The following is a 24,767-nucleotide window of genomic DNA, read 5'->3' on the forward strand; positions in this document are numbered from 1 at the left end:
GTCTCCAAAGTAGGCAAGTTGTAACTTGGTGATCCTCCCTTCCAGTGACATATCTGGTTGATTTGTTCCACAACTGATTTGTTTGTTCTTCTTGCCATCCGTGGTATTAATAACATAATTCTCCAGCACCACAATTTCAGTGTCAATTCTTTTTCTATCTTGTTTCTTTCTTTAGTCCTGGCTAGCTCCGTTAAAATGGGCAGAGCATGGGTGGGTCGGGACGTGGCTAAGCCCGTCTGTCAAATTCATGATAACTTTTTTGCGGTCCGTTATTGCGGAAGACCGTGAAAATTGAGGGGATACGGCCCACAACAATGGGCTGCAAAAAACCCAGTATGTGGAAAAGAAGCCTTAATAACATAGTTTTGTAAAAAAAAAAAAAAAAAAAAACCTTAAAAGCCATCCCGCCACAACAAGGTGTACCCAAGCAGGATGTTTGCTTATGTTATGACACAAGTGTCATATAGTCCTTGACGAGAGTAAGATTCATGGTGGAGGCGCATAACACTTAGACGCGCCTAATTCATGAATGTGGTTCTTGGTGAATTAGGCGAATCTTTCACCAGGGCCTCCCCTCATTGAGACAGGGGTGCAATGGTTTAATGGGCCTGGGCTTATGTGCCTGATTAAAAAAAAATTGGATTTAATGAGAAAAAATAACAAAATGATACCTTTATAATAATATATCATATTATAATAATACCAAATAATAATAATAATAATTTATAATACTGCAAAAGAAAGTCCTATTTCTCCTGAAAGAAAAAAAAAACAATATCAAATTCATCTGGATTTAAATTTTACAAAGTTTTAACCCGTTAAATAAAAACAAATTGCTAAATTTGCTGTGGTCACTGAATGCACACAAAGGAAGAGTTTAACTGGAGTGCCTAAATATATTGATTTTTCCAACAGATTGTGTCAATCAGATTGATCACAGAGCAGAAGATGGGATTGTACAATCTTGTTGAGTTGCAGATTTAAGGGGACGTGTTATTCATTAGAGGGTGCATTAATATGGACATCCTGTGTAAACTTTTGTAGTTGCAGTGAATCCTCCCTGATTAAAGACTTTTAACCTTTTAGACTTTAGCGATTTGCTTTTAGTAGGAAACATAATCCCACAGTGAGAGGAAGGGATCTGTTTGGGTGCCATTTATGGTTATCTCTGGCAGATATGTCACCAATTACATTCCCCTTGTTCAAACTGCTCCAGTTGTCTCGTGCTTGAAGGTTGCCTTTTCCAAACAGCATGTTTCAGCTCTTTCCAAAGATGCTCAATAGGATTTAGGTCAGGGCTCATAGAAGGCCACTTCAGAATAGTTCAATGTTTTCCTCTTAGCCATTCTTGGGTGTTTTTAGCTTTGTGTTTTGGGTCATTTTCCTATTGCAAGACCCATGACCTGCGATTGAGACCAAGCTTTCTGACATTGGGCAGCACATTTCTCACATTTTTATTATACTCTGCACAGATTCTAGACACCCTGTGCCAGATACAGCAAAGCAGCCCCAGAACATAACAAAGCCTCCTCCATGTTTCACAGTAGGGACAGTGTTCTTTTCTTGATATGCTTCATTTTTCCATTTGGGAACATAGAGCTCATGTGCCTTGCCAAAAAGTTAAATTTTTGTCTCATCTGTCCATAGGACATTCTCCCAGAAGCTTTGTGGCTTGTCAACATGTAGTTTGGCAAATTCCAGTCTGGCTTTTTTATGATTATTTTCAACAATGGTGTCCTCCTTGGTCGTCTCCCATGAAGTCCACTTTGGCTCAGACAACAACGGATGGTGTGATCTTACACTGATGTTCCTTGAGCTTGAAGTTCACCTTTAAGCTGTTTAGAAGTTTGTTTGGGCTCTTTTGTTACCATTCGTATTATCCATCTCTTTGATTTGTCATCAATTTTCCTCCTGCGGCCACGTCCAGGGAGGTTGGCTACAGTCCCGTGGATCTTAAATTTCTGAATAATATGTGCAACTGTAGTCACAGAAACATCAAGCTGCTTGGAGATGGTCTTATAACTTTTACCTTTGTGACTTTAAGTCTCCTCATCTCGACATGCTTAACATGTCACTCTCTGCAAGGAGAAACGATAATTCTTGGATCCCGGTCAGACGCCTCTCACTCAGCCAAACCAGATCTCCACTTTGCACTGACAAGAGGTAGTACCGCGAAACACAGTGTCTGCAAATTGAGATTCTGGTTTGGCTTTTATCCTAAGTCATGTGCAAAGCTCGTTAAAGGGTCGACATTGACTGTTAGGATTGCTACTTCCAATAGGTGGCACTAGAGTTCTCTCTGAAGAGACAATTTGCAACTTTTACCTTTAACATGTTTGTCTATAATTTCCTTTCTAATCTCCTGAGACAACTCTTTCTTTCGCTTCTTCTGTTCCATGTTGAGTGTGATACACACCATATCACCAAACAGCACAGGCCCACTAACTGATTCCAAGATTGTAGACACCTGTGCTAGTTAGTGGACACACATTGATTTAACATGTCCCTTTTGTCACATTATGTTCAGGGGTACCATCATTTCTGTCCAGGCCTATTTTATGACTTTTATTTTTTTTTTAAATTCTGTGGAAGCATGGTTGAAAAGCAATGTCTGACTTCCATTTATTCATTTTCATAGATTTTTTTATTTATTATTACTTTTGACAGATTCAAGTTATTTCTGTGACCATTGTGGGTTTTTCTGTCATTAAACGAGGGGTACCAACAATTTTGTCCACATGTGTTTCTATCTAAATCAAAAAGAGTTGAAGTAGCACACCATAATGTAGATGGATGTAGATAGATAAGAGATAGATGATAGATAGATGTTAATAGATAGATAGATAGATAGATAGATAGATGGATGATAGATAGATAGATAGATAGATAGATAGATAGATAGATAGATAGATAGAAAAATATTAAAAAGCAGTTAGATGTAGGGTGCCGAGCCTCACAGGGATATACCAGTCCTTCCATATAAATCTAAAAGAGTTGAAGTAGCACACCATAATCTACTATATAATTGTCTAAGAGTCACTTCCGTCTTTCTGTCTGTCTGTCTGTCTGTCACGGAAATCCCGCATCGCTGATTGGTCGCTGTGGCTGTGCAATATACTATGTGGCAATGCAATATACTACGTGGCTGTGCAATATACTATGTGGCTGTGCTATATACTATGTGGGACTACGTGGCTGTGTGATATACTGCATGGGCTGTGTTATATACTACAGCACTGTGCTATATACTACATGCGCTGTGTAATATACTGCATGGGCTGGGCAATATACTACGTGGCTGTGCTATATACTATGTGGGACTACGTGGCTGTGTTATATACTGCATGGGCTGTGTTATATACTACAGCACTGTGCTATATACTACGTGCGCTGTGTAATATACTGCATGGGCTGTGCAATATACTACGTGGCTGTGCTATATACTATGTGGACTACGTGGCTGTGTTATATACTGCATGGGCTGTGTTATATACTACAGCACTGTGCTATATACTACATGCGCTGTGTAATATACTGCATGGGCTGTGCAATATACTATGTGGCTGTGCTATATACTATGTGGGACTACGTGGCTGTGTTATAAACTGCATGGGCTGTGTTATATACTACAGCACTGTGCTATATACTACGTGCGCTGTGTAATATACTGCATGGGCTGTGCAATATACTACGTGGCTGTGCTATATACTACGTGGCTGTGCAATATACTATGTGGCTGTGCTATATACTATGTGGCTGTGCAATATACTACGTGGGCTGTGCAATACACTATGTGGCTGTGCAATATACTACGTGGGCTGTGCTACATACTACGTGGCTGTGCAATATATTACGTGGGCTGTGTTATATACTGTGTGGGCTGTTATATACTACGCCGCTGTGCTATATTCTACGTGGGCTGTGTAATATACTATGTGGCTATGCAATATACTACGTGGGCTGTGCAACATACTACGTGGGCTGTGCAATATACTACGTGGGCTGTGCAATATACTACGTGGGCTGTGCTACATACTACGTGGCTGTGCAATATCCTTCATGGGCTATGTTATATACTACCTGGCTATGTTATACACTACGAATTGGCGTGGGATTTGAACCACGCTTCGCTAATTGGTCACGCCCGGCCAGAAGAATTTTGTGTATTCATTGTATTATTCAAAAATTTTCATAAATAAACTACATACATATTCTAGAATACCCGATGCGTTAGAATCGGGCCACCATCTAGTGTAGTTATAAGGTGCTATTTATTTAGCCCATATGGTGACGTTTCGGTCCTAAGTGTGGACCTTTCTCAAGTCCACATCTCGTATCTATTTATCTATATATCTGCTATCCATCTATTATCTATCTATCTGTTTTCTATCTATCTAAAGCTCTGGCAAAAATTAAGAGACCACCACCTCAAAACCCTGTCATCGGCAGCCCAATCTCCAGACCTGAACCCCATGAAAACCTCTGGAATGTAATCAAGCCATCAAACAAAGAACTGCTTAAATTTTTGCGCCAAAAGCAGTGTGAAAGACTGGTGGAAAGCACGCCAAGACGCATGAAAGCTGTGATTAAAAATCATGGTTCTTCCACAAAATATTGATTTCTGAACTCTTCCTGAGTTAAAACATTGGTGTTGTTGTTTCTAAATGATTATGAACTTGTTTTCTTTGCATTATGTGAGATTTGAAAGAACTGTTTGTTTTTATTAATTTTAACCATTTTTCTTTGTCAGAAAAAAATACAAAATGTATTGCTTGGAACTTCGGAGACATGTTGTCAGAAGTTTATAGAATAAAAGAACAATTTACATTTTACTAAAAAATATACCTATAAAGAGAAAAATCAGACAAACTGAACATATTGCAGTGGTCTCTTAATTTTTGCTAGAGCTGTATATATCTACTAGATGGGGGCCCGATTCTAATGCATCGGGTATTCTAGAATATGTATGTAGTTTATTTATGAAGATTTCCACGTAGTATATAGCACAGCCCACGTAGTATATTGCACAGCCACGTAGTATATTGCGCAGCCACGTTGTATATAGCACAGCCACGTAGTATATTGCACAGCCACGTAGTATATTGCACAGCCATGTAGTATATAGCACAGCCCACGTAGTATATAGCACAGCCCACATAGTATGTAGCACATCCTACGCAGTATATAACACAGCCCACGCAGTATATAAGACAGCCCATGCAGTATATCTCACAGCCCAAGTAGTATATAGCACAGCCCACGTAGTATATAGCACCGCCCATGTAGTATATAACACTGCCACGTAGTAAATTGCACAGCCATGTAGTATATAGCACAGCGACGCAGTATATAACACAGCCCACGCAGTATATAACACAGCCCACGTAGTATACAGCAATGTGGGCACCATATCCCTGTTAAAAAAACAATTAAAATAAAAAATAGTTATATACTCACCTTCCGTCGGCCCCCAATCCAGCCCAGGCCTTTAGCGATGCTCCTCGCGACGCTCCATTCCCAGTGATGCTTTGCGGCAATAACCCGTGATGATGTAGCGGTCTCGCGGTCATTGCCGCAATGCATTCTTAGGACCGGAGTGTGGGGCAGGCTGCCGCGGATGCCGAAAGGTGAGATTATAATGGTTTGGTGGTTTTTAAATTATTTTTAACCTTATATTTTTTTACTATTGTAATGTGATGATGTAGCGCTACGTCATCTCAGGTCATTGCTGCAATGCATTATTGCGACCGGAACCTGGGCTGGATCCGGGGGCCATCGGAGGGTGAGTACATAATGATTTTTTTTTTATTGTTATTTTTAACCCCTTTACCCCCAAGGGTGGTTTGCACGTTATGGACCGGGTCAATTTTTACAATTCTGACCACTGTCCCTTTATGAGGTTATAACTCTGGAACGCTTCAACGGATCCCGGTGATTCTGACATTGTTTTCTCGTGACATATTGTACTTCATGATAGTGGTAAAATTTCTTTGATACCTGCGTTTATTTGTGAAAAAAACGGAAATTTGGCGAAAATTTTGAAAATTTCGCAATTTTCCAACTTTGAATTTTTATGCAATTAAATCACAGAGATATGTCACACAAAATACTTAATAAGTAACATTTCCCACATGTCTACTTTACATCAGCACAATTTTGGAACCAAAAATTTTTTTTTGTTAGGGAGTTATAAGGGTTAAAAGTTGACCAGCAATTTCTCATTTTTACAACACCATTTTATTTTAGGGACCACATCTCATTTGAAGTCATTTTGAGGGGTCTATATGATAGAAAATACCCAAGTGTGACACCATTCTAAAAACTGCACCCCTCAAGGTTCTCAAAACCACATTCAAGAAGTTTATTAACCCTTCAGGTGCTTCACAGGAATTTTTGGAATGTTTAAATAAAAATTAACATTTAACTTTTTTTCACAAAAAATATACTTCAGCTCCAATTTGTTTTATTTTGCCAAGGATAACAGGAGAAAATGGACCCCAAAAGTTGTTGTACAATTTGTCCTGAGTACGCTGATACCCCATATGTGGGGGTTAACCACAGTTTGTGCGCATGGCAGAGCTCGGAAGGGAAGGAGCGCCATTTGACTTTTCAATGCAAAGTTGACTGGAATTGAGATGGGACGCCATGTTGCGTTTGGAGAGCCACTGATGTGCCTAAACATTGAAACCCCCCACAAGTGACACCATTTTGGAAAGTAGACCCCCTAAGGAACTTATCTAGAGGTGTGGTGAGCACTTTGACCCACCAAGTGCTTCACAGAAGTTAATAATGCATAACCGTAAAAATAAAAAATCATTTTTTTTCACAAACATTATCTTTTCGCCCCAAATTTTTTATTTTCCCAATGGTAAGAGAAGAAATTGGACCACAAAAGTTGTGGCACAATTTGTCCTGAGTACTCTGATACCCCATATGTGGGGGTAAACCATTGTTTGGGCGCATGGGAGAGCTCGGAAGGGAAGGAGCGCCGTTTGACCTTTCAATGCAAAATTGACAGGAATTGAGATGAGACGCCATGTTGCGTTTGGAGAGCCACTGATGTGCCTAAACATTGAAACCCCCCACAAGTGACACCATTTTGGAAAGTAGACCCCCTAAGGAACTTATCTAGAGGTGTGGTGAGCACTTTGACCCACCAAGTGCTTCACAGAAGTTTATAATGCAGAACCGTAAAAATAAAAAATCATTTTTTTTTCACAAAAATTATCTTTTCGCCCCCAATTTTTTATTTTCCCAATGGTAAGAGAAGAAATTGGACCACAAAAGTTGTGGCACAATTTGTCCTGAGTACTCTGATACCCCATATGTGGGGGTAAACCATTGTTTGGGCGCATGGGAGAGCTCGGAAGGGAAGGAGCGCCGTTTGACCTTTCAATGCAAAATTGACAGGAATTGAGATTGGACGCCATGTTGCGTTTGGAGAGCCACTGATGTACCTAAACATTGAAACCCCCCACAAGTGACACCATTTTGAAAAGTAGACCCCCTAAGGAACTTATCTAGATGTGTGGTGAGCACTTTGACCCAATAAGAGCTTCACAGAAGTTTATAATGCAGAGCCGTAAAAATAAAACAAAATTTTTTTCCCACAAAAATAATTTTTTAGCCCCCAGTTTTGTATTTTCCTGAGGGTAACAGGAGAAATTGGACCCCAAAAGTTGTTGTGCAATTTGTCCTGAGTGCGCTGATACCCTATATGTGGGGGAGAACCAGCGTTTGGGCTGCAGAATGGTCTGGGCAGGATGGAATGGTCTGCAGGCATCACATTGTGTTTGCAGAGCCCCTAATGTACCTAAACAGTAGAAACCACCCACAAGTGACCCCATATTGGAAACTAGACCCCCCAAGGAACTTATTTAGATGTGTTGTGAGAACTTTGAGCCCCCAAGTATTTCACTACAGTTTATAACGCAGAGCCGTGAAAATAAAATAAAAAATTTCCCCTCAAAATTATTTTTTAGCCCCCAGTTTTGTATTTTCTCGAGGGTAAAAGGAGAAATTGGACCCCAAAAGTTGTTGTCCAATTTGTCCTGAGTGCGTTGATACCCCATATGTGGGGTGAACCAGCGTTTGGGCGCATGGGAGGGCTCGGAAGGGAAGGAGCGCCATTTGGAATGCAGACTTAAATGGAATGGTCTGCAGGCGTCACATTGCGTTTGCAGAGCCCCTAATATACCTAAACAGTAGAAACCCCCACAAGTGACCCCATGTTGGAAACTAGACCCCCCCACGAACTTATCTAGATGTGTTGTGAGAACTTTGAGCCCCCAAGTGTTTCACTACAGTTTATAACGCAGAGCCGTGAAAATAAAAAATCTCTTTTTTTCCCACAAAAATTATTTTTTAGCCCCCAGTTTTGTATTTTCCCAAGGGTAACAGGAGAAATTGGACCCCAAAAGTTGTTGTCCAATTTGTCCTGAGTACGCTGATACCCCATATGTTGGGGTAAACTCCTGTTTGGGCACACGGGAGAGCTCGGAAGGGAAGGAGCACTGTTTTACTTTTTCAATGCAGAATTGGATGGAATTGAGATCGGTCGCCATGTCGCATTTGGAGATCCCCCTGATGTGCCTAAATAGTGGAAACCCCCCAATTATAACTGAAACCCTAATCCAAACACACCCCTAACCCTAATCCCAACGGTAACCCTAACCACACCTCTAACCCAGACACACCCCTAATCCTAATCCCAATCGCAAATGTAATCCAAACCCTAACCCTAACTTTAGCCCCAACCCTAACTGTAGCCTTAACCCTAACCCTAGCCCTTACCCTAGCCCTAACCCTAGCCCCAACCCTAACCCTAGCCCTAGCCCTAACCCTAACCCTAGTCCCAACCCTAACCCTAGCCCTAGCCCTAACCCTAGCCCTAACCCTAGCCCTAACCCTAGCCCTAACCCTAACCCTAGCCCTAACCCTAGCCCTAACCCTAGCCCTAATCCTAGCCCTAACCCTAGCCCTAACCCTAGCCCTAGCCCTAGCCCTAACCCTAACCCTAGCCCTAACCCTAGCCCTAACCCTAGCCCTAACCCTAGCCCTAGCCCTAACCCTAACCCTAGCCCTAGCCCTAACCCTAACCCTAGCCCTAACCCTAATGGGAAAATGGAAATAAATACATTTTTTTCATTTACTTTTATAGCGGGTTTTTTAGCGGATTTTTATGATTGGCAGCTGTCACACACTGAAAGACGCTTTTTATTGCAAAAAATATTTTTTGCGTTACCACATTTTGAGAGCTATAATTTTTCCATATTTGAGTCCACAGAGTCATGTGAGGTCTTGTTTTTTGCGGGACGAGTTGACGTTTTTATTGGTAACATTTTCGGGCACGTGACATTTTTTGATCGCTTTTTATTCCGATTTTTGTGAGGCAGAATGACCAAAAACCAGCTATTCATGAATTTCTTTTGGGGGAGGCGTTTATACCGTTCCGCGTTTGGTAAAATTGATAAAGCAGTTTTAATCTTCGGTTCAGTACGATTACAGCGACACCTCATTTATATCATTTTTTTATGTTTTGGCGCTTTTATATGATAAAAACTATTTTATAGAAAAAAATAATTATTTTTGCATCGCTTTATTCTGAGGACTATAACTTTTTTATTTTTTTGCTGTTGTCGCTGTATGGTGGCTCGTTTTTTGCGGGACAAGATGACGCTTTCAGCGGTACCATGGTTATTTATATCCGTCTTTTTGATCGCGTGTTATTCCACTTTATGTTTGGCGGTATGATAATAAAGCGTTTTTTTTTGCCTCGTTTTTTTTTTTTTTTTCTTACGGTGTTTACTGAAGGGGTTAACTAGTGGGACAGTTTTATAGGTCGGGTCGTTACGGACGCGGAGATACTAAATATGTGTACTTTTATTGTTTTGTTTTTTTTATTTAGATAAAGAAATGTATTTATGGGAATAATATATTTTTTTTTTTTCATTATTTAGGATTTTTTTTTTTTTTTTTACACACTTGGAAATTTTTTTTTTTACTTTTTTACTTTGCCCCAGGGGGGGACAATACAGATCGGTGATCTGCCAGTTTGCACAGCACTCTGACAGATCACCGATCTGTCTGAGAGCAGTGCAGCGTTACCAAGTGCCTGCTCTGAGCAGGCACTTGGTAAGCCACCTCCCTCCCTGCAGGACCCGGATCCGCGGCCATTTTGGATCCGGGACTTACTGCAGGGAGGGAGGTAGGAGACCCCCGGAGCAACGCGATCACATCGCGTTGCTGCGGGGATCTCAGGGAAGCCCGCAGGGAGCCCCCTCCCTGCGCGATGCTTCCCTGCACCGCCGGCACATCGCGATCATCTTTGATCGCGGTGTGCCGGGGGTTAATGTGCCGGGGGCGGTCCGTCACCGCTCCTGGCACATAGTGCCGGATGTCAGCTGCGATAAGCAGCTGACACCCGGCCGCGATCGGCGGCGCTCCCCCCGTGAGCGCGGCCGATCGCGCTGGACGTAATATTCCGTCCTTGGGAATTAAGGCCCACCCCACATGGACGGAATATTACGTCCAATGGCAGAAAGGGGTTAACATTATAGGTTTTTACTATTGATGCTGCATAGGCAGCATCAATAGCAAAAAGTTGGTAACACTTACAGGGTTAATGGCAGCGTTAACGGACTGTGTTACACCGCGTTGTGCCCGTTTAACGGACTGCTAAAACCCTATGTGGCTGGTGACTGGAGGGGAGTATGGATGGGGCACTGACTGGAGGGGAGTAGCGAGGGGCCAATTCACAGCCGGACTGTGCCTGTCGCTGATTGGTCGCGGCTGGCTGGCCGCGACCAATCAGCGACCCGGGATTTCCGCGACAGACAGACAAACAGACGGAAGTGGACCTTAGACAATTATATATATAGATTATCTATCTATCTGATAGACACCTCTCCATTGCTAACACCAGGGCTTAATGTCAGCTGTGTTCTTGGACTAATGACAGCTGACACCAACCCAAACTATCATTACCCTGATTTCCAACGCAGCAGGGCAATCAGGATGAGCAAAGAGCCAGAATTGGTGCATCTAATGTAATGTACCACTTCTGTCTGCTTTCCCTTTGCTGGTTTCATTAAATAGGAGGGACCGCACATCAATTTTCTAAATCTATTTATTAGGTTAAATAAGTCTACAAAGTTCAACAAAGGTCCTAAAGGTTCAATTTTATATGTAGGGGGGTTGTGAAATTATATACCTGCAGGATACTATCTATCTATCTACAGTTAGGTCCATATATATTTGGACAGAGACAACATTTTTCTAATTTTGGTTATAAACATTACCACAATGAATTTTAAACAAAACAATTCAGATGCAGTTGAAGTTCAGACTTTCAGCTTTCATTTGAGGGTATCCACATTAAAATTGGATGAAGGGTTTAGGAGTTTCAGCTCCTTAACATGTGCCACCCTGTTTTTAAAGGGACCAAAAGTAATTGGACAGATTCAATCATTTTAAATAAAACGTTCATTTTTAGTACTTGGTTGAAAACCCTTTGTTGGCAATGACTGCCTGAAGTCTTGAACTCATGGACATCACCAGACGCTGTGTTTCCTCCTTTTTGATGCTCTGCCAGGCCTTCACTGCGGTGGTTTTCAGTTGCTGTTTGTTTGTGGGCCTTTCTGTCTGAAGTTTAGTCTTTAACAAGTGAAATGCATGCTTTTTTGGGGTTGAGATCAGGTGACTGACTTGGCCATTCAAGAATATTCCACTTCTTTGCTTTAATAAACTCCTGGGTTGCTTTGGTTTTATGTTTTGGGTCATTGTCCATCTGTAGTATGAAACGATGACCAATCAGTTTTGCTGCATTTGGCTGGATCTGAGCACACAGTATGGCTCTGAATACCTCAGAATTCATTCGGCTGCTTCTGTCCTGTGTCACATCATCAATAAACACTAGTGACCCAGTGCCACTGGCAGCCATGCATGACCAAGCCATCACACTTCCTCCGCCATGTTTTACAGATGATGTGGAATGCTTTGGATCATGAGCTGTACCACGCCTTCGCCATACTTTTCTCTTTCCATCATTCTAGTAGAGGCTGATCTTGGTTTCATCTGTCCAATGAATGTTCTTCCAGAACTGTGCTGGCTTTTTTAGATGTTTTTTAGCGAAGTCCAGTCTAGCCTTTTTATTCTTGATGCTTATGAGTGGCTTGCACCGTGCAGTGAACCCTCTGTATTTACTTTCATGCAGTTTTCTCTTTATGGTAGATTTGGATATTGATACGCCGACCTCCTGGAGAGTGTTGCTCACTTGGTTGGCTGATGTGAAGGGGTTTCTCTTCACCATGGAGATTATTCTGCGATCATCGACCACTGTTGTCTTCCGTGGGTGCCCAAGTCTTTTTGCATTGATGAGTTCACCAGTACTTTCTTTCTCAGGATGTACCAAACTGTAGATTTTGCCACTCCTAATATTGTAGCAATTTCTCGGTTGGGTTTTTTCTGTTTGCGCAGCTTAAGGATGGCTTGTTTCACCTGCATGGAGAGCTCCTTTGACCGCATGTTTACTTCACAGCAAAACCTTCCAAATACAAGCACCACACCTCAAATCAACTCTAGACCTTTTATCTGTTTAATTGAGAATGACATAACAAAGGGATTGCCCACACCTGTCTGTGAAATTGGCTTGAAGTCAATTGTCCAATTACTTTTGGTCCCTTTAAAAACAGGGTGGCACATGTTAAGGAGCTGAAACTCCTAAACCCTTCATCCAATTTTAATGTGGATACCCTCAATTGAAAGCTGAAAGTCTGAACTTCAACTGCATCTGAATTGTTTTGTCTAGAATTCATTGTGGTAATGTCTATAACCAAAATTAGAAAAATGTTGTCTCTGTCCAAATATATATGGACCTAACTGTATCTATCTATCTATCTATCTATCTGTTATCTATTGATCTATCTGTTATCGATCTATTATCTATCCATATATCTGTTAGCTACCTATTAATCTGTTATCTATCTATTAATCTATCTCATATCTATCTGTTATCTAGCTATCTCATATCTATCTTTCTATCTATCTATCTATCTATCTATCTATCTATCTATCTATTATCTATCTATATATCTCATATCTTTGTATCTAAATACAGTATCTATAAATGTATATATATCTAATCTATTATCTATCTTTCTGTAATATCTATTTCATATATTTGTATGTACCTGTCTATCCATCCATCCATTCCCATGTCAGCATCTATTATGTAAAAATAACCAGCCATTTCAGCACCATTTCAGCTCGCTGCGACCCACGCCTCAGTGACGTTACCCCTTGCACACAAGGTGCCCCCTAATGAATACATTCCATCATTTCTACTAAGTAATTGAACTTCTCAGGGAGTCGCTGAAACTTTCTCTTCTTTTTTGTTCTTGTAATCAGCTTTCATCTACGGCATCAGCAGACGCTCTAATAACGCTCCCCGCCCCCACCTCCCTGCCGCCTGCCACGGGGACAATGAATGAGGCGAAAAGTTTGATAAAACGAGTCAAGGAATAAAAAGCTTCTGGTTATTGATTGGCAGAAAACTCAATTGTCAGGAAGCGTGAGAGGCAGACGACATCCCTTGTCTCTCCCGCTGGAATCCAGCGATAAGTCGCCGTGCCATTTTTCTCCACTCTTCGTGCGGTGTCTCGCTGCAAATTTTAAGTAAATGACATCCTCTAATCTGCTGCCGAGACACGGTCGGTTTTATTTGCTCCGGCTGCGCAGTGATTTCAGCGTCTAGACCAGATGAATCATTCGCCTCATTGCCTGCCGAAAATATTAACATGTTTTTGGTCTCCATTTTGCGCGGCTGCACAAGTAGTAAACACAGATTCAATTTTAGATCCTCGTTGCAGCTTTTTCTTTAACGGAACGATTTATTTAGTCATAAGTCTCGAGACGTCAAGCCGTAATTCAGGATTCGGAGGGACAATCCGTCATTGCTCTCACTCTTAAAGGGCCACTGCATCCAGAAATGTGTAGGGAAAAGCTCATATCCTTCATCTTGACGCTGGATTCACACATTTATAGCAAGTCACATCACTTCAAAAATGGGGGAAAAAATCTCTCATAATGGGGACCCAAAATAAGAAACGGAGCACATGAAAGGCGATTTGGGCCCCAAATAAGTCAATATTCCTTTCTGTCCTATTATAAGAACATTGGGCTCTTTCTCGCCTACAACAACTGATACCAGGCAACAATAGATTGTATTTTCCACCTGTCAGGCAGTTAGCCATTCTCCAGTCTGGCTGATAACAGAGTACAATAGATTGCATTTCCCTGTCCTGCTGTCAGGCTCTTTCAAGTCTGAAATAGCTGATAACTGGGAGTAGTAGACTGTATTCTGCCACACAGCCAACTTTGCCATTGTAGAGAACCCTCAGCTATCTGAACTAATAGGTCTGTACAGGTTGTTTTGCTCTAAATATGATCTAAAATATTCCAATTTATTGATCGCAAGACATCTAATATATAAAGCTGAATGTGTGTGTATGTGTGTGTATGTCCGGGATTGGCATCTGCACCGTCGCAGCTACAGCCACAAAATTTTGCACAGTCACACGTCTGGACCCCGAGAGCGTCATAGGCTATATTGTGAGGTGAAATTTTAACCCCGCGCGTTCCAATTCACCAAACAATTTTGCCCCTATCTACATAATGGGGGAAAAAAGTGAAAGGAAAAGTGTTGGAGGCGTCGAAACTACAGCCACCAAATCTTGCACAGTCTTACGTCTGGACCCCGAGAGCGTCATAGGCTATGTTGTGAGGTGAAATTTTAACCCCGCGCTTTCCAATTCACCAAACTATTTTGCCCCTATCTACATAATGGGGAAAAAGTGAAAGGAAAAGTGTTGGAGGCAAATTGACAGCTGCCAGATGTGAACAAGGGGGACTTAAAGAGTGAGAGCGATGGCGCCAAAGAGTATATACTGTACAGTTGCTAAGGTGGGGCCCTGACATGGGATACTCACCACACACGGGGATATGAACACACACACAAAATGCGCCACACACTACCACGTGCTTGAACACATATCACCCTCAGCACACATTTCACCACACATTCTCCAACCTCGCCACATAAAAGTCGAAACACAAAAGTCGCCGCTCAAAACTCGCCACGCGCAGAACTCGCCACATGCAAAAACTAGGCTCTTGCAAAACTCGCCACAAGTGCAAAACTCACCTCATGGAAAACTCGCCACACGCAAAACTTGCACACACGGAAAAATTGCCACATGCACAAAAGTTGCAACACATGCAAAATTTGCCTCACACAAAACTTGCACATACTCAAAAGGCACCACACAAAACTCGCCACGCGCAAAACTCGCCATGCGCAAAACTTGCTGCACACAAGTTGCTACACTAACCTGTCACATGCAACTCGACACACAAAAAGTTGCTACACGCATGTTGCCACACAAAACTCATCTCACAAAAGTCGCTACATGCATGTCGCCACACGCAACTCAACACACACAACTTGACAAACGAAACTCGCCCTAAAACATACACAAGTCTGGTCTTATCCTTCAAAAATAAAAATCTGATTAATAAGCAGACAAACTACAACAAATAAGATAAGTGAAAGCAGTCAGAGGGGAGCGCAGAGGAATTGACCCAGGGAAGGGGAGATGAAAGGGAGTTGTCGAGCACCACTGCAGCTCCAGCTGAATACCTCCAAAGGAGGATGAGAATGTGTGTCAAACAGAAATCAGTCCCAGGAGCGCTGAAGGAAACTCAGACAACATATGTCGTTTGCCACAACGCGTTTCAACGGTAAACACCGTCTTCTACCTGAAGAAGACGGTGTTTACCGTTGAAACGCGTTGTGGCAAACGACATATGTTGTCTGAGTTTCCTTCAGCGCTCCTGGGACTGATTTCTGTTTGACACACAAACTACAACAAATGTACCATATAGGAAATACGGCAGCTGTCAGTCACATGACCTGTCTATTATGTGTATGTGTGAGCTAATATATACTGCCAGGGGGAGGGCTTCCTGTTGGCTGGGGATTTATCAGGCTGCCAATTTAGCTTACAAATACTGAGGTAAAAATACTGAGCAAATAACGTGTGAACGAGGTCTAATACAGGAGGAGATGACACACAGGTATATACTATATACAGGGGAGATGACACACAGATATATACTATATACAGGAGAGATGACACACAGGTATATACTATATAGAGGAGGAGATGACATACAGGTACATATATATACAGGAGGAGATGACATACAGGTATATACTATATACAGGAGGAGATGACACACAGGTATATACTATATACAGGAGCAGATGACCTACAGGTATATACTATATACAGGAGGAGATGACATACAGGTATATGCTATATATAGAAGATGACATGCAGGTATATACTATATACAGGAGGAGATGACACACAGATATATACTATATACAGGGGAGATGACACACAGGTATATACTATATACAGGAGGAGATGACACACAGGTATATACTATATATAGAAGGAGATGACATTCAGGTATATACTATATATAGGGGAGATGACACACAGCAGGTATATAATATATACAGGGGAGATGACATACAGGTATATACTATATACAGGAGATGACATACAGATGTATACTATATATAAGGGAGATGACAAACATGTATATACTGAGGTGATGAGGTGAAAATGAGAGGTGTGAGGTGAAAATGAAAAGGTGTGAGTGCAAAATGAGAGGAGTGAGGAAAAATAATGGAGTGATCAGAAAATGACAGATGTGAGGTTGAAATGACAAGTGTTAGGGGGGAATGAGAGGAGTGAGGGAGAAAATGAGAGGTGTGAGGGGGAAAATGAAAGAAGTGATTGGGAAAATGAGAGGCGTGATGGGAAAATAAGAGAAGTGAGGTGCTATAACTAACCACAGATATTTACTATGCCCAGGCAACGCCGGGCTCTTCAGCTAGTTGAACATAAAGAAGAACGCAAAATCCAGGAAAAAAAAATTGCAGATCTTTTCATGGCGTGAGTACAGAGTGAAACATCATCAAGGTGGTGGGTCCATCTGAGGACAAGTTAGGCTACTTTCACACTATGAATTGAATAGGCCAGGTTGCTCACTGTTGATAAACAGCAGATCAGAATTTAGTAGCAGAACCCAGTGACATAGTAGAGTCTGGAATATCAGCAGGCTAACTGCAGTGAAGTAGCAGATTTCTAGATGTGACGGACTTTCACATATGTGACGAATTGCAGAAAACGCTAGTGTGAAAGTAGCCGTACTTGAGAGATTAGTGTAGGTGGTCTTCCAGGGCACGTGGCCTCTCCCTCGTCTTCATTAGTGGGGTCATGGACTTTTTCCAGTCTTGTCTATTGAGCGTTTTAGACTGGATCTAGGTATGGTTGGAGGGTAGAGGTGCTGTAGGGATGCCCTAGAGACCCTCAGTCTAGACAGGAGCAGAACGAATCCCCCCACAGGGTTAAAGAATAAGGAATCCGTCTTGTCCTCAATAGACACTGGAAATAGAAGCAGACGAACCCGGAGCTGAGCTGATGACATAACGAGATGTGAATATCACCCTGCAGAGTGCGGCTGGCGGGGTGATAGATTGCGATTCAGCCGAGATGGAATCTGACCGTGATAAAACGGCAAACAAATAACACACAACGTCTTGTCTAACTCACTGCTCACCGCATGGAGAGCAGCAAGGCGCTACCAAGGAAGTCTCCGAAGGCGCTAAGGCTGCCATATGGGGGCTTCACCATTATTCAGGGACCTTCCTATTTTGTACCCAGAAGACCACAAAAGGAATGAATGAATATATTTATATTGTAACAATTAGCTCTGTATATAAACAGACTAGGTGATCATCTAAGGCAGTCAGCTGGGGGAGTTGACCAGACTGGAGGTGTCTTGAAGTTGAGGAAAGAGACAAGCCAGAATCTCTTTGAGAAGAGTCTGCACAGGCTGTGTGCCCCAATCTGCAAATATCACTAGTTGCAATGAATGATAGCAGTTTTGTTTGACCGAAGTGGGACTAGGTCAGTGCTGTTTAAAGTAGTCAGGGCCTATAATGTTTAGTTAGTGCCTTGAAAAGGCTAGAGATTTATGTTTATGATTTTGTTGCTTTGGTTCTGTGCAACCTTTGGAAAAGCTATAAAAACTGCACATGTTTGGACAAAAACTGCATTGCCTGTATGAACGCTGCCTAATGCCTATCAGAGAGCCTGCATCCCTAATGTATATATATATATATATATATATCTATATATATATATATAGATATATATATATATATATATATTAGTATGACTGGCCATAAGAAACTGTATTAAAAGTTGTATTTATCATTTATTTATATACAATGGTGCTGGGATGCATTAGAATCACAATATGAACGTAATATCTGTGTCCATATGATGGGTAGCATTGTAGAACACGAAAAGGGGTTGACTGGTCTTGTAGTAAAAGTCTGCAGTCACTCTTAGTGACTACAAGCTTCTGAATCCTTAAAAAGCGCACCACATGCTGAAAGGATTCTCCAGTGTTGTTGTCAAGACCAGGCGTTCATGTGACCGCAAGTATGAGATTTGCATACTTCCGGCCACATTCCGACTAGACATTCTCGGCCTCACTGAATTTCTTTACATTGAGGAATGCACATCTAGTCGGCAAATGACCGCATGTATGCAAATAGCATACTTGTGGTAACATGACCCCCAATCTCGACAGCGACACCAGAGAATTCTGATAGTGTGCGGTGCGCATGCTGTTAGGATTCAGAAGTCTGCACAACCCCTGTAAGAGTTGGGCCTGAGTGTGTGTAGTGTGATCTGAGTCTGACCCCATTGCTGATGTGACCCAGAGACTGCACCAGAGCTTCCTGTGAAACAAAGTAAGCCCGAATACAATAATGGAAGAAATCTTGTGCTACACTGGAGACAAGCGGGTCTGGTACCAGGACAGTTGGAGAGTCTCCTGTGACATTGATCATCAGGAATGTTGGGCTGGAGAAAAGAGATTGAGTCCTGGGAGAGATATGCCATTAGGATTATTCTGGAGAGCTGGAGTGTAGCCGCCTGAAAGCTGTAACTACAGAGCTCATCCACATTGCACTGTTCCAAATAAAGACATTGTTCCCTCATCCATGAGTGCGCTATGCTCGTTGAAGTTGAACCGCTATACTTATTTACTTCATGGAAGATATTCTTTATGCTTGATTTGAGGGCTTCTTCCAAGAAACGTAAAAGATTGTTGAGTTCACATATTGCCAACTCCTTGTGAATCTGACCATCCTCTCTGTTTGGCATAATATACATTTTCTCCCATGTCTGATACCCAACCACTGAACAACCTTACTGCATCCAGACCCCATGTTCCCTCAGCTGCATGTTCCCTTTTGCACCACAGCAGTCCATCACAATAGCTCCTCCCTGGGTCATCACTTGAATTAATCTGGCCTCTATAGCAGTCAGTAAAAGACCTCCAATATAGATTAGCAGGACCCTGACCCAACAGCCATATCAGTATTGTGTGGCTCTCAGAAGGGAACCCCATGAACCACCTCCTACTTACTAGCATCCATGGATCCTCTTTTATCTCTGGCCTGGTGTACAACACACAACGCTGCCCCAGGCTGGCTAATCAAAAGAAGATCTGTGGATGACAAAAGGTAAGAGGCAGGTCACAAGGCTCTCCCGTCTAGTATCCACAGAATGCTGACTTGGACGCTGGACAAGAGTTCCGCAAATCAATTTACTCATCTCCAGATTCCAGCCATAAAGAAACAACATTCGGACCCTTAATCTTTCAGTCATGAAATTGCTGGAGTTGTATTTATGCCCATTGTTTTACCAAACTTGGAATTCTGAGGAAAATCTTTGACGAAGAACCATGAAGTTGTAAGATTGTAGGAAGCGGGAATCCCGGTTACTAGTGTGTTCTTTCCTTTATATTAGTATTTGCCCCTGCTTGTTACCCCTTGTGTTATCCCATTTTTGTCCTCCTGCTTTGCCTTGTGCTAACTACATTTGAGTATTATGCATTGTGCAGCCAAATGTAGTCAGGATCTGTGGAAGTTATCCAAAGATCCATTAATGCTCAGCGTGATTTCATTACTATGTATTTGGTGCAGCCCTCTAAAATTGTATATAGGAAGGTAGGTTTTATTAAGCATCTCAGAGACCTAAAGTGGCATAATGGGACAGCCACGTTGACACATCTTATCTTATTGAAGGATCCAGTTTAGGACTCACTCAAAACCACAGGTTATACAATCTATATGGTGTAATGTTGGGGCATTTCTGGGCATCTCTTTTTACAAGAACCACTTGCAGAATTTTCTTCCAATCAAATGCATGGCGGCCAATCCTCCACATTGATGGTGGACCGTCATCAACAGATTTTGTAGTGTCCTGTCCATTAAACTGATATGAATTAGGAACCAAAATATCATCTAATCTGGTTATCTATCACCATAATGGACATTAACCTTGCTGATCATTGAATATTGGTTGAAAGGATGATGCATTAGACACACCTTTGGTGATAATCCACCATACAAAGGCATTGTGTACTCCTTGTAAGGTGACAGTTGGGACTTCAAGTTTAATGTCCACTTTGATATATGAGCGTATTATATGAGATCTGGTTCTCATTAATTGAATAATTGGGTTCCTGCACATCTACTATATAATTGTCTAAGGGTCACTTCCGTCTGTCTGTCTGTCTTTCTGTCTGTCTGTCACGGATATTCATTGGTCACAGCCTCTGTCTGTCATGGAAATCCAAGTCGCTGATTGGTTGTGGCAAAACAGCCACGACCAATCAGCGATGGGCACAGTCCGGAAGAAAATGGCCGCTCCTTACTCCCAACAGTCAGTGCCCGGCGCCCGCATACTCCCCTCCGGTCATCGCTCACACAGGGTTAATTCCGGCGGTAACGGACCGCGTTATGCCGCGGGTAACACACTCCATAACTGCTGCTATTAACCGTGTGTGTCCCCAACTTTTTACTATTGATGCTGCCTATGTGGCATCAATAGTAAAAAAAATGTAATGTTAAAAATAATAAAAAAACAAAAAACCTGCTATTCTCACCCTCCGCCGTCGCGTCCTCTCCTCAGCAGTGCAAGCGGCAGGTTCCGGGGCCAAGGATGGTATGAGAGAAGGACCTTCCATGACGTCACGTCATCACGAGTCCTGCGCTCATCCATCCCTGGGATCGGAAGCTGCCACGTGCACTGCACACAGGCGACAGGACTACAAGGGCTCTCTCGGAAGTATATGCTTATTTTTTATTTTAACTCTTTTTTAACCTGTTACATACGTGTCTGGGCAATATACCACGTGGCTGGGCAATATACTACGTGACTGGCCAATATACTACGTGACTGGGCAGTATACTACGTGGCTGTGCTGTATACTACGTGGCTCTGTGCTGTATACTACATCGCTGTGCAATATACTACGTCGCTGGGCAATATACTATGTGACTATCCAATACACTACGTAGCTGGGCAATATACTACGTATCTGTGCTGTATACTACGTGGCTCTGTGCTATATACTACGGCGCTGTGCAATATACTACGTAGCTGGGCAATATACTACGTGCCTGGGCAATAAACTACGTGCCTGGGCAATATACTACATGGCTGGGCAATATACTACGTGGCTGGGCAATATACTACGTGGTTGTGCAATATACTATGTGGCTGGGCAATATACTACGTGGGCTGTGCAATATACTACGTGGACATGCATATTCTAGAATACCCGATGCGTTAGAATCGGCTCACATTTAGTCCCATTTATAACTGTCCACCAACCATGGAAGATACCCATGCATTTAGTGCCAATAGCTTTTAATGGAATGGATCATGGCCCATCACCAATGGTGTTTGCAGTTAAATAACCCATGTGAAATAAAAACAGATTCCAAGGACATATATTTTAGTGAGGTGGAACTTGTAGACTTTTAACTAGTGTTGAGCGATACCGTCCGATACTTGAAAGTATCGGTATCGGATAGTATCGGCCGATACCCGAAAAATATCGGATATCGCCGATACCGATATCCGATACCAATACAAGTCAATGGGACATCAAGTATCGGAATGTATCCTCATGGATCCCAGGGTCTGAAGGAGAGGAAACTCTCCTTCAGGCCCTGGGATCCATATTAAAGTGTAAAATAAAGAATTAAAATAAAAAATATTGTTATATTCACCTCTCCGGCGGCCCCTGGACATCAGCGGGAGGATCCGGCGTCCGGCACGGCTTCTTTCTTCAAAATGCGCGCCTTCAGGACCTGTGGAATGACGTCCCGGCTTCTGATTGGTCGCGTGCCGCCCATGTGACCGCCACGCGACCAATCAGAAGCCGCGACGTCATTCCTCAGGTCCTAAAAGGCGCTTATTCTAGGACTTTAGCTGAGGAATGACGTCGCGGCTTCTGATTGGTCGCGTGGCGGTCACATGGGCGGCACGCGACCAATCAGAAGCCGGGACGTCATACCACAGGTCCTGAAGGCGCGCATTTTGAAGAAAGAAGCCGTGCCGGACGCCGGATCCTCCCGCTGATGTCCAGGGGCCGCCGGAGAGGTGAATATAACAATATTTTTTATTTTAATTCTTTATTTTACACTTCCGATACCGATACCCGATATCACAAAAATATCGGATCTCGGTATCGGAATTCCGATACCGCAAGTATCGGCCGATACCCGATACTTGCGGTATCGGAATGCTCAACACTACTTTTAACCGATCACAAGTTATCCTCATTAGTGTTAATGAAAATCTGTAATTGGTAAAGAAGAAAAAATACAGTTGTTTGAGTAGAGGGGTTAACAAACCATGTGGTATCTAGCTTGGTCAACAAAGTGGACATTAAAGGGCCACTGTCACCCCCTCCAGCCGTTATAAACTAAAAGAGCCACCTTGTGCAGCAGTCACATATTGTAAGCGATCGAAAAAACCCACCCCTGAATCCTTACCCCAAAAGCTGGCACTCAGAGAAAATCCACGCTGGAGCCCCCTTTACTGTCTCTTTTGCTTGCAATACCTTTAGTATACTTGATTTGTTTAAAATACATATGATATCGGATTATTGTTGGTTTGTATTCAATAAATTTGTTATTTTAGTATGGACTTGTACTCCGGTTTTCTTTATATAATCTAGTTGTGGGAGTGTCCTATATGTATTCATGAGTGATACTTCTCCTTACTAGGCTCCCCCACTGTGGCTGTGAGCATGGTAGAGAAGTTTGGAACTATATGTTTCAGTTTGGGCTTGTTATATTACTCCGTGGACAAAGGTAGGTATTTTTGAAAAGTTTCAAAGCGCTTTATTTTAGTAATACATGAACACAAAACTAAAAGAGCCACCTTGTTAGAATGCGGCATTACTGCTGCACAAGGTGGCTCTTTTAGTTTATAACGGCTGGAGGGGGTGACAGTGGCCCTTTAAGAATGCTGAGCATTAAGATCCTGCGGTGGCTATAAGACTTGTCGAAATATTGTAGTTGATCTTACTCACTCTGCATGGGGACGATCTGTCATCATTAGCAAATAAGGAAGATCATAACTTCTTAGGGTTTCTATATTATGATGAATAAATTCGAGCCTGAAGGGATATTGGGTTAATAACTCACCTATGCTGATATGGAGCCTGTGGTGGGACATTGTAGCTCCTGCTGTAGACCTTCTTTTCCATTTTATTCCCTCCTCTCTTCCAGATACTCTCTGGATGACAGTACATAGACTAGAATGCAAATTACTGCAGTGAGTTCAGGACAGGCAGAAGGTTCTGCAAGGTTCTATGAATCCAGGTCATCTGTGAAGATTATAAGGAGGGTGGAGAACACATACGGACATGGTCCAGCTACATGTAGGTGTAGGGCTTTCAACTCTGCTGCAGTACTATTCAATTACTGTATTTGCTTTAATTCTACAGAGGGAAGAAAATGCTGCCTTCTCCCGGCTGGTGTCTACAGAGGTTGTGACTCGCAGCCACCTTAGTGACAATGTATGCCAAGAAGCGAAGGCAGCAGCGCTAATGTCTAATGACATCCTGTGCAGGAGGCTTCTTTTCAAGGCTTGATGCGGCTGGTGACTATTTTTTAATAGGCATGACATATTCTGCACTGTAATGAATCCTCCCCTCAGCCAGTGTCAACTAAAATTACCAGATCTCTGCAAATCTCTGAAGAAAAGTTCTAGCAGTTCTTTCCTTAAGTTTTCCAAACCTCCCTTCCCCCAACTTCCTGCCTCCTTGTTATAAAAAAAAAAGTTTTTGACAATCAGGTATAACTCCTTGATGGTGAAGAATGAAATTTTTCCTTACCCAGAAATAATTTTAATACTTTAACATGGGATGAGCACATGATGGCTATGACTTCATTCATGCTTATAGATTCTGGAGCAGGGGGTCTTCAAACTGCTGCAGGTTATGCTGATGGTTGTAGTTCTTCAGGTAATAGAGAAGTTAAAGATGACTACTCTGTACACAAGCATTTATCTGGATCCTACATCTAATCATTTTAGGACAACCCTCCTGACTGAGATCGTAGGTGTGTGTGTGGCACCCCAGGAGTCCAGGTACCACAGTGGTATTGCCTGCCTCTCAGGGAGGGTGATGTCATGCCTGGAAGCGAGGAGGATCCCTTTAACAGGTAGCACATACACACAACACTGTTCTGACTCCAGACCAGAAGGGGGAGCTCTAGACCTGGTTTCAGGGTAGCTTCCCTATATATATTG

The 24,767-nt window shown here is 42.4% G+C and overlaps 1 long non-coding RNA gene across 1 annotated transcript in view; it reads right to left on the minus strand.

The window, feature by feature from the left end:
* Positions 1–23,822, minus strand: part of LOC138667472 (uncharacterized) — a 137,568-nt gene extending 113,746 nt beyond the window's left edge. The window contains exons 1-2 of the long non-coding RNA XR_011318776.1: positions 23,660–23,822; positions 19,579–19,659 (exon numbers count right to left, since the gene is read on the minus strand). This is a non-coding gene — a long non-coding RNA (uncharacterized lncRNA). The remainder of the gene's footprint in view (positions 1–19,578; positions 19,660–23,659) is intronic.
* Between the last annotated feature and the right edge of the window lie 945 nt (positions 23,823–24,767).

The sequence above is a fragment of the Ranitomeya imitator genome, chromosome 2 (genome assembly GCF_032444005.1).
Source record: "Ranitomeya imitator isolate aRanImi1 chromosome 2, aRanImi1.pri, whole genome shotgun sequence".
NCBI classification, from domain to species: domain Eukaryota; kingdom Metazoa; phylum Chordata; class Amphibia; order Anura; family Dendrobatidae; genus Ranitomeya; species Ranitomeya imitator.